Source organism: Oncorhynchus keta, chromosome 20, assembly GCF_023373465.1.
Source record: "Oncorhynchus keta strain PuntledgeMale-10-30-2019 chromosome 20, Oket_V2, whole genome shotgun sequence".
In the NCBI taxonomy this organism is placed as follows: Eukaryota; Metazoa; Chordata; class Actinopteri; order Salmoniformes; family Salmonidae; genus Oncorhynchus; species Oncorhynchus keta.
In genome coordinates, this window is record NC_068440.1 from 14,097,179 (window position 1) to 14,105,264 (window position 8,086).

The window sequence follows — 8,086 nt, forward strand, 5'->3', positions numbered from 1 at the left end:
TGAAGGTACCATGTCCATCTGTACAAACAATAGTATGCAAGTATAAACACCATGGGACCACGCAGCCGTCATACTGCTCAGGAAGGAGACGCATTCTGTCTCCTAGATATGAATGTACTTTGGTGCGAAAAGTGCAAATCTATCCTAGAACAACAGCAAAGGACCTTGTGAAGATGCTGGAGGAAACAGACACAAAAGTATCTATATCCACAATAAAACGTGTCCTACATCGACATAACCTGAAAGGCCGCTCAGCAAGGAAGAAGCCACTGCTCCAAAACCACCACAAAAAAGCCAGACTACAGTTTGCAACTGCACATGGGAACAAAGATCATACTTTTTGGAGAAATGTCCTCTGGTCTGATGAAACAAAAATAGAACTGTTTGGCCATAATGACCATCATTATGTTTGGAGGAAAAAGGTGGAGCTTTGCAAGCCGAAGAACACCATCCCAACCGTGAAGCACAGGGGTGGCAGCATCATGTTGTGGGGGTGCTTTGCTGCAGGAGGGACTTGTGCACTTCACAATATAGATGGCATCATGAGGAAGGACAATTATGTGGATATATTGAAGCAACATCTCAAGAAATCAGTCAGGGAGTTAAAGCTTGGTCACAAATGGGTCTTCCAAATGGAAGGAAGACAGACAGACAGACAGACAGACAGACAGACAGACAGACAGACAGACAGACAGACAGACAGACAGTACCAGTCAAAAGTTTGGACAATCCGCAGAAGTCAATCCAACATGACATCTGAGGCGTTCAAAACAACTGGAAACTTGGTACTGGGAAATCTCAGACATCAGTGAGTTCAAGACAATTGGGAACTCTGAAAAAAACTAGTTCCAATTGGGAAAATACGTAGTGAACGGTCATCTAACTCGGAATTCCAAGTCAGGAACTCTGGCCTCTTTCTTGAGCTCCAACCTGAAGATCACTGACGTCATGATTCAACCTTGTTTTTTTTCTGAGTTTGCAGTTGTCTTGAATGCACCTTAAATCCAGGGAATGCCAGACTTTGATGGCAATGTTTGATGATAAAATGAAGGACCGCCGCACCAGCTTCCTGTTCAAGTGAGCACCGCACAACAAGTTGAGTCCAAAAATGTATTGTATGCTGCTGCATATATGATGTAATATGCCAGGGAGATATGTATACTGAAGCTAAGAAAGTAATACTAAGTGTATGTTATGTAATACGCTGTTTTTTATTTTGTTTTTTATTTATCCGTTATTTTACCAGGTAAATTGACTGAGAACACGTTCTCATTTGCAGCAACAACCTGGGGAATAGTTACAGGGGAGAGGAAGGGGATGAATGAGCCAATTGTAAACTGGGGATTATTAGGTGACCGTGATGGTTTGAGGGCCAGATTGGGAATTTAGCCAGGACACCGGGGTGAACACCCCTACTCTTACGATAAGTGCCATGGGATCTTTAATGACCTCAAAGAGTCAGGACACCCGTTTAACGCCCCATCCTAAATACGGGAGATTTTTTAGACCAGAGGAAAAAGTGCCTCCTACTGGCGCTCCAACACCACTTCCAGCAGCATCTGGTCTCCCATCCAGGAACTGACCAGGACCAACCCTACTTAGCTTCAGAAGCAAGCCAGCAGTGGTATGCAGGGTGGTATGCTGTTAGTAGCCCATGTCCCTCACCCTAATAAGTTGGTATCTTTCACCCTCATAACTTAGCCTACTTAGCCTGTTTCAGAGAAATATAATCATTGAATATTGTAAGAGCTTTCATTGTCTGCATATTCGCCCCCTTTATTTATCTGATGGTTCTAACTTGATGTACAGGGAGAATACTATAAGAATGGCCCATGTTCTGAATTCTGTCACTGTACATTTCAAAAGTGCTGAACAAATTGACTACGTCCTTCCTCGCTTGGTCATAAATGTCTTAATTGAAATTACAGATTGCCTCTTATCTGCTCATCGTCCCCTTATGCCATAGTTTGTACATGTCAATTGTCAGTAGAAACCACATTTGTTTAAGCAAGTCAGCCATATCAGCTATGTTTTTTTGAAAGGCAGTAAATGAGGCTAAATGAACTGTTTCACTGCCAGACAAAGCTCTGCTGATCGTCAGGTGTAGCAGTGGTAAGGATTCACTCCATGGTGCTGAAAAGAAAGCTCTGCTGTTGGGACAGCTTTATGTAGGCCCTAACAGTTTGTGGGCACTGTTTGTCACCGTTATAGTGTAATTCATGTATTGGTTAGTGTTGTGTTGTGTAGGGGCTTTGCTTGCATGCATCTAAAAAAATGTGTTTGCCCCACCAAGATTTACATGCTAAAATCGCCACTGGGTATTTGGTGAAGATGCAAGTCCAGGATGACAAACAGAAACAGGGGAAAATGCAGAGAAAGTAGTGACAATGTAGTAAAAGCTTGCGTTCTTGGGATCTGTTGTGATATTATGTCAAATACTTAAGAGATTTTGGTTGCTGTGGCAGCTAGTAACAAAATGGAAATTGTCTACGGAGCTAAAAAGGTATTTGAAAGGGCAATGTACAATGAATCTAAAAAGTATTATTTTACTGTTTGGACCCCATCCTGACAATGCTATGAAAGCTCTCTTTGGACTACCTAAGTGTATCATCACCAGAAAAGAGTCATGTAACCTCATTTAATCTGAGCAGGATTCTTGCTAAAACAACGTGTTTGGTCAAAGGTCAGCTTTCTTCCTAATCTATTAGGTTATAGATACAGGTAACTGCCAAAATAAAGGAAACACCAACATAAAGCGTGTTAATAGGGCATTGGGCCACCACGAGCCAGAACAGCTTCAATGCACCTTGGCATAGATTCAACAAGTATCTGGAACTCTATTGGAGGGATGCGACACCATTCTTCCATGAGAAATTCAATCATTTGTGTTGGAAAACGCTGCCTCAGGCACCGCTCCAGAATCTCCCATAAATGTTCAATTTGGTTGAGACCTGGTGACTGAGACCACTCGTGCCCTGTGGGTGGGTGGGTGGGTGGGGGGGGCATTGTTATTCTATTGAGGATAGACAAGACATGGTAGGCAAAATAGACAAAATAATGGCCTGCCCAGCACTTTTATACATGACCCTAAGCATGATGGGATGTGAATTGCTTAATTAACTCAGAAACCTGTTTTCATTAAACTTTGTATCCATCAATTACTCAAGTGTTTCCATTATTTTGGCAATTACCTTTATATCACCAACATGGAGCTGATATGGGCTGATATGCTAGATATCTCATGTATTCCACATGTGTTTTAAATAGACATGCTATGATCTGCTTCTGAAATTGTACAGAATCTTCAGGAACGTTAAAGGCACAATCATAGATTTTTCTTGATACTCCAATTAATGACATATACCCACCGATTATTGAAGAAAATAACCGTCTTTCCCCGTCATAACCCAAAATGTAAGGTTGCTTTGCTCAATTGTTTGTAAATAACATTGATGTTAACAAAAACTGGGATTGATTTTGTTTCTTTTTAATATATGATATAGATTTTGGAAGAATATACACTATATATACACAAGTATGTGGACATCCCTTCAAATGAGTGGTTTGGGATATTTCAGCTACACCTGTTGCTAAAATCGAGCACACACCAATCCATTCTCCATAGACAAACATTGGCAGTAGAATGGCCTTACTAAAGAGCTTAGTGACTCTCAACGTGGCACCGTTATAGGATGCCACCTTTCTAAAACAATTCAGTTCATCAAATGTCTGCCCTTCTACAGCTGCCCCTGTCAACAGTAAATGCTGTGATTGTGAAGTGGAAATGTCTAGGAGTAACAACTGCTCAGCCGCGAAGTGGTAGGCCACAAGCTCACAGAACCGGACCGCTGAGTGTATTGCCTCTCTTTGGACTAGCCAGGTGTATCATCACCAGAAGATAATCACATCATGTAACCTCATTACCTCATTTGATCTGAACAGGATTCTTGCTATGCCAAAGTGTTTGGTCAAAGGTCAGCCTTTTTCCTCATCTACTAGGTTATAGATACGCGGTGCCTTGCAAAAGTATTCAGACCACTTGGATTACTGAAAATGTGATTGTGTTACAAAGTGGGATTAACATGGATTTAATTGTAATTTTTCTGTCAATAATCTACAAAAAATACTCTAATGTCAAAGTGGTAGAAAAATTGTAACATTTTTCAAAGATTAATACAAAACAAATAAATAAATAAAATATAGTCGTTGCATAAGTATTCAGCTCCCTGATACCAGAAATATGTTAGAAACACCTTTGTTTGGGATCATGGCTCGACACCAATTGTCAGCTCTTGCCATAATTTTTCAAGCAGATTTAAGTCAAAACTGTCAAAAATTCAAGAACATCCACTGTCTTCTTGGTAAGCAACTCCAGTGCAGCTTAGGCTTTGTGATGTAGGTTATTGTCCTGCTGAAAGGTGAATTCCTCTCCCAGTGTCTGGTGTAAAGCAGACGGAAACAGGTTTTGCTCTAGGATTCTGCCTTTGCTTAGCCCTATCCAGTTTCTTTTTATCCTGAAAAACTCCCCATTATTTGTCAATGTCAAGCATACCCATACCATGAAGCAGCCACCATCATACTTGAAAAAAATAACTAAAACAGAGACATAAAAAAGGAACTAAGGTCAGGACGTGACAACCCCAGTGCCTTATCATACTTTATAACCATTATGTTAATCTCATCAGAACATAAGCCACCACTAGGTAATACATCAGGTGAGGAGAGTAGGGCCAATTGATATAGGCAGAAATGATGAGTATAATGCATTCTGGGAAAGATTTTGAAAATGATATTTGGTAAAACTTTACAGTAGCCCCCCATTCAGGCATACAACCATTATAACCTCTACATTATAACCACTACATAACCACTACATTATAACATCCATCATAGGAAGTCATAAACATTTGGAACACTGCTGTAAGACATTATAAATGCACTTATAATGGGCATTATAGATTAAAGGCAATTTTGTTGTCATGTGCTCTTATGTCAACACAGGCTACACAATAACAGTTCTGCTTTAACATGCTACTTCAGAGGCTACAATGCAATTCATAAAGCTTTGTGTCACATATCTCAAGGCACACTATAGTGAATGTCATATTCCCCATAATTCTCCTTTGTTGTTATAGCGAAACATTTCAACTCTATATCTGACATGGTACAGGGTTTTTTTTTTTTTTATGAAGTCAACTGTGTCATGTGTCCTTATTGAGTGTACATCGCAGGCTTATGTAATTTGACACCAGTTTGGTGTGACATAACAAGCTTATAAACCACATCACAAGCACAGGTTCAAATTACTTAGAAAAGTCCCTGACTGAGAGGATGTGGCAGGGGGCAGTTGAGTGGGGTTTTGGTTAGCTTCTGCTGGCAGCAGCATGGGATGAACATTCGGGGGGAACAGTCTGTAGCTGCACAGTGCCCTCTACTGATGCATTGCAGGGCTGCCTGACAAAAGCCTGGCCTGAGAGCCATATGAAACATACTTTACGTATTTCTGAGCACATCCAAGACATATACCAACTACTGGTCTAGTTCCTTTAGACATAAACGAAAGTAGAGAGGTTTTTTGAGGGGTTGGTCAAGGAAGATTGGTGGGCGTAATACGGGACTGTTTAATAATTTAAAAGTTGCGTGTTCGTATCGCATTGGGGACAACTGTGGCATTTTACCTGACCCTTCCCCTAACCCTTATACTAAACGTAAAACCATATACTGGAGTGGGCCGAATCAGGAGTGTTTCTTGCCGGTCTTAAACAAATGTACTTTGAAACAAAAGTATACACCTCACACCCATGGTTATGGGCTTAACAAAAATAGACATGTACGATGTCAGATATACAGTGAAAAGTATTCAGAACCCTTGACTTTTTTCCACATTTTGTTACGTTACAGCCTTATTCTAAAATGGATACAAAAATATATATATTCATTTATTGTCATACGTCAGTTGTGCAGAGGTGAGGACGGAGTCAAGCGCAGGACACGGAATGGAGTAAAATAATGTATTTTACTCTGAAAATAAATCAGCCAAAATTATCCACGCAGGGAAAACAACCCTAACACGCACGACTAACACAAACCAGGAATAATCACGCACAAACCAGCAGCTCGCCGAAACCGGCCTCGGGGACGACCCGGAGGACGAGGCACAGGGCAATCTGGGTGTAGACGATGAAATTCCTGCAGTAAGGAAGGGTCCAGGATGTCCTCCACCGGCACCCAGCATCTCTCGTCTGGACCGTACCCCTCCCACTCCACGAGGTACTGAAGGACCCTCGCACGATGCCTTGAGTCCATGATGGCTCGCACAGTATACGTGGGGCGCCCTCGAAGTCCAGAGGGGGCAGAGGAACCTCCTGCACCTCACACTGCTGGAGCGGACCAGCCACCACCGGCCTGAGGAGAGACACATGGAAAGAGGGGTCAATAGGATAATCAGGGGGAGCTGTAACCTATAACATACCTTGTTCAGTCTCCTCAGGACGTTAAATGGCCCCACAAACCACGGACCCAGCTTCCGGCAGGGCAGGCGAAGGGGCAGGTTTGTGGTCGAGAGCCAGACCCGGTCTCCTTGTGCATATACCGGAGGCTCACTGCGCTGGCGGTCGGCGCTCGCCTTCTGTCGCCTATTGGCCCGTTGCAGGCGTACATGGGCAGCGTCCCAGGTTTCCTCAGAGCACCGAAACCATTAATCCACTGCAGGTGCCTCGATCTGGCTCTGATGCCACGGTGCCAGAACCGGCTGATAACCTAGTACACACTGAGTGGCGGAGGGAGTTTTGGGCCATCTCTGCCCAAGGGATGAAAGTCGATCACTCCCCCAGCCGGTCCTGGCAGTAAGACTGCAGAAACCTGCCCACATCCTGGTTAACTCTCTCCACCTGCCCATTGCTTTCGGGGTGAAACCCTGAGGTCAGGCTGACCGAGACCCCCAGACGTTCCATGAACGCGCTCCAGACCCTTGATGTGAACTGTGAACCCTATATCATCAGGCACCCCGTAGTGCTGGAAAACGTGTGTAAACAGGGCAGCGGTGTGGGTTGGGTTGGAGTGAAGTTGATGGGGTTGTGGACAAACCCACTTTTTCACTCCATGTTTAGCAGCACGCGATCCATGGCAGTTGACACGTTCCTCAACTGGTACCGGAGGACTGGGTGCACCTGCTGACGCCATATTATGGTGCGTGATTCTGTCATATGTCAGTTGTGCAGAGGTGAGGACAGAGTCAAGCGCAGGACACAGAACTAAATAAAATAGCGTACTTTAATCAACGCAGGGATAACAACCCTGACACACACGACTAACACAAACCAGTAATAATCACGCACAAAACATAATGGGAACCAGAGGGTTAAATAGGGAAATAATAACAACTTCATGGGAACCAGGTGTGTACACTCAAGACATAACAAATGGAAAACAGAAACATGGATCGGTGGCAGCTAGAAAGCCGGTGTCACGCCCTGACCTTTTATGTCTCTATTTTGGTTTGGTCAGGGAATGAGTTGGGGTGGGCATTCTATGTTTTGTGTTTCTATAATTTTCTATTTCTATGTTTTGGCCGGGAATGGTTCTCAATCGGGGACAGCTGTCTATCGTTGTCTCTGATTGGGAACCATACGTAGGTACCCTTTTTCCCACCAGTGTTTGTGGGAAGTTAACTTTGTTTGATGGCACATAGCCTGAAGCTTCACGGTTTGTTTTGTATTGTTTATTGTTTCGTTGGCGTCATTTTAAATAAAAGAGAAAATGTATGCTTACCACGCTGCACCTTGGTCCAGTTCTTTCAACAGCCGTGATAGCCGGTGACGACGGAAGTCATGACTTCAATCTACACACAATAGCCAATAATTAATAAGCAAAATGGGTTTTATTCTAAAAATGGATTAACTTATTCTAAAATTAATTTAAAAAATAAAAATCCTCAGCAAACTACACACAATACCCCATAAAAAAAACAGAAATACCTTTTTACGTAAGTATTCAGACCCTTTGCTCTGAGACTCGAAATTGAGCTCAGGTGCATCCTGTTTCCATTGAGTATCCTTGAGATGTTTCTACAACTTGATTGGAGTCC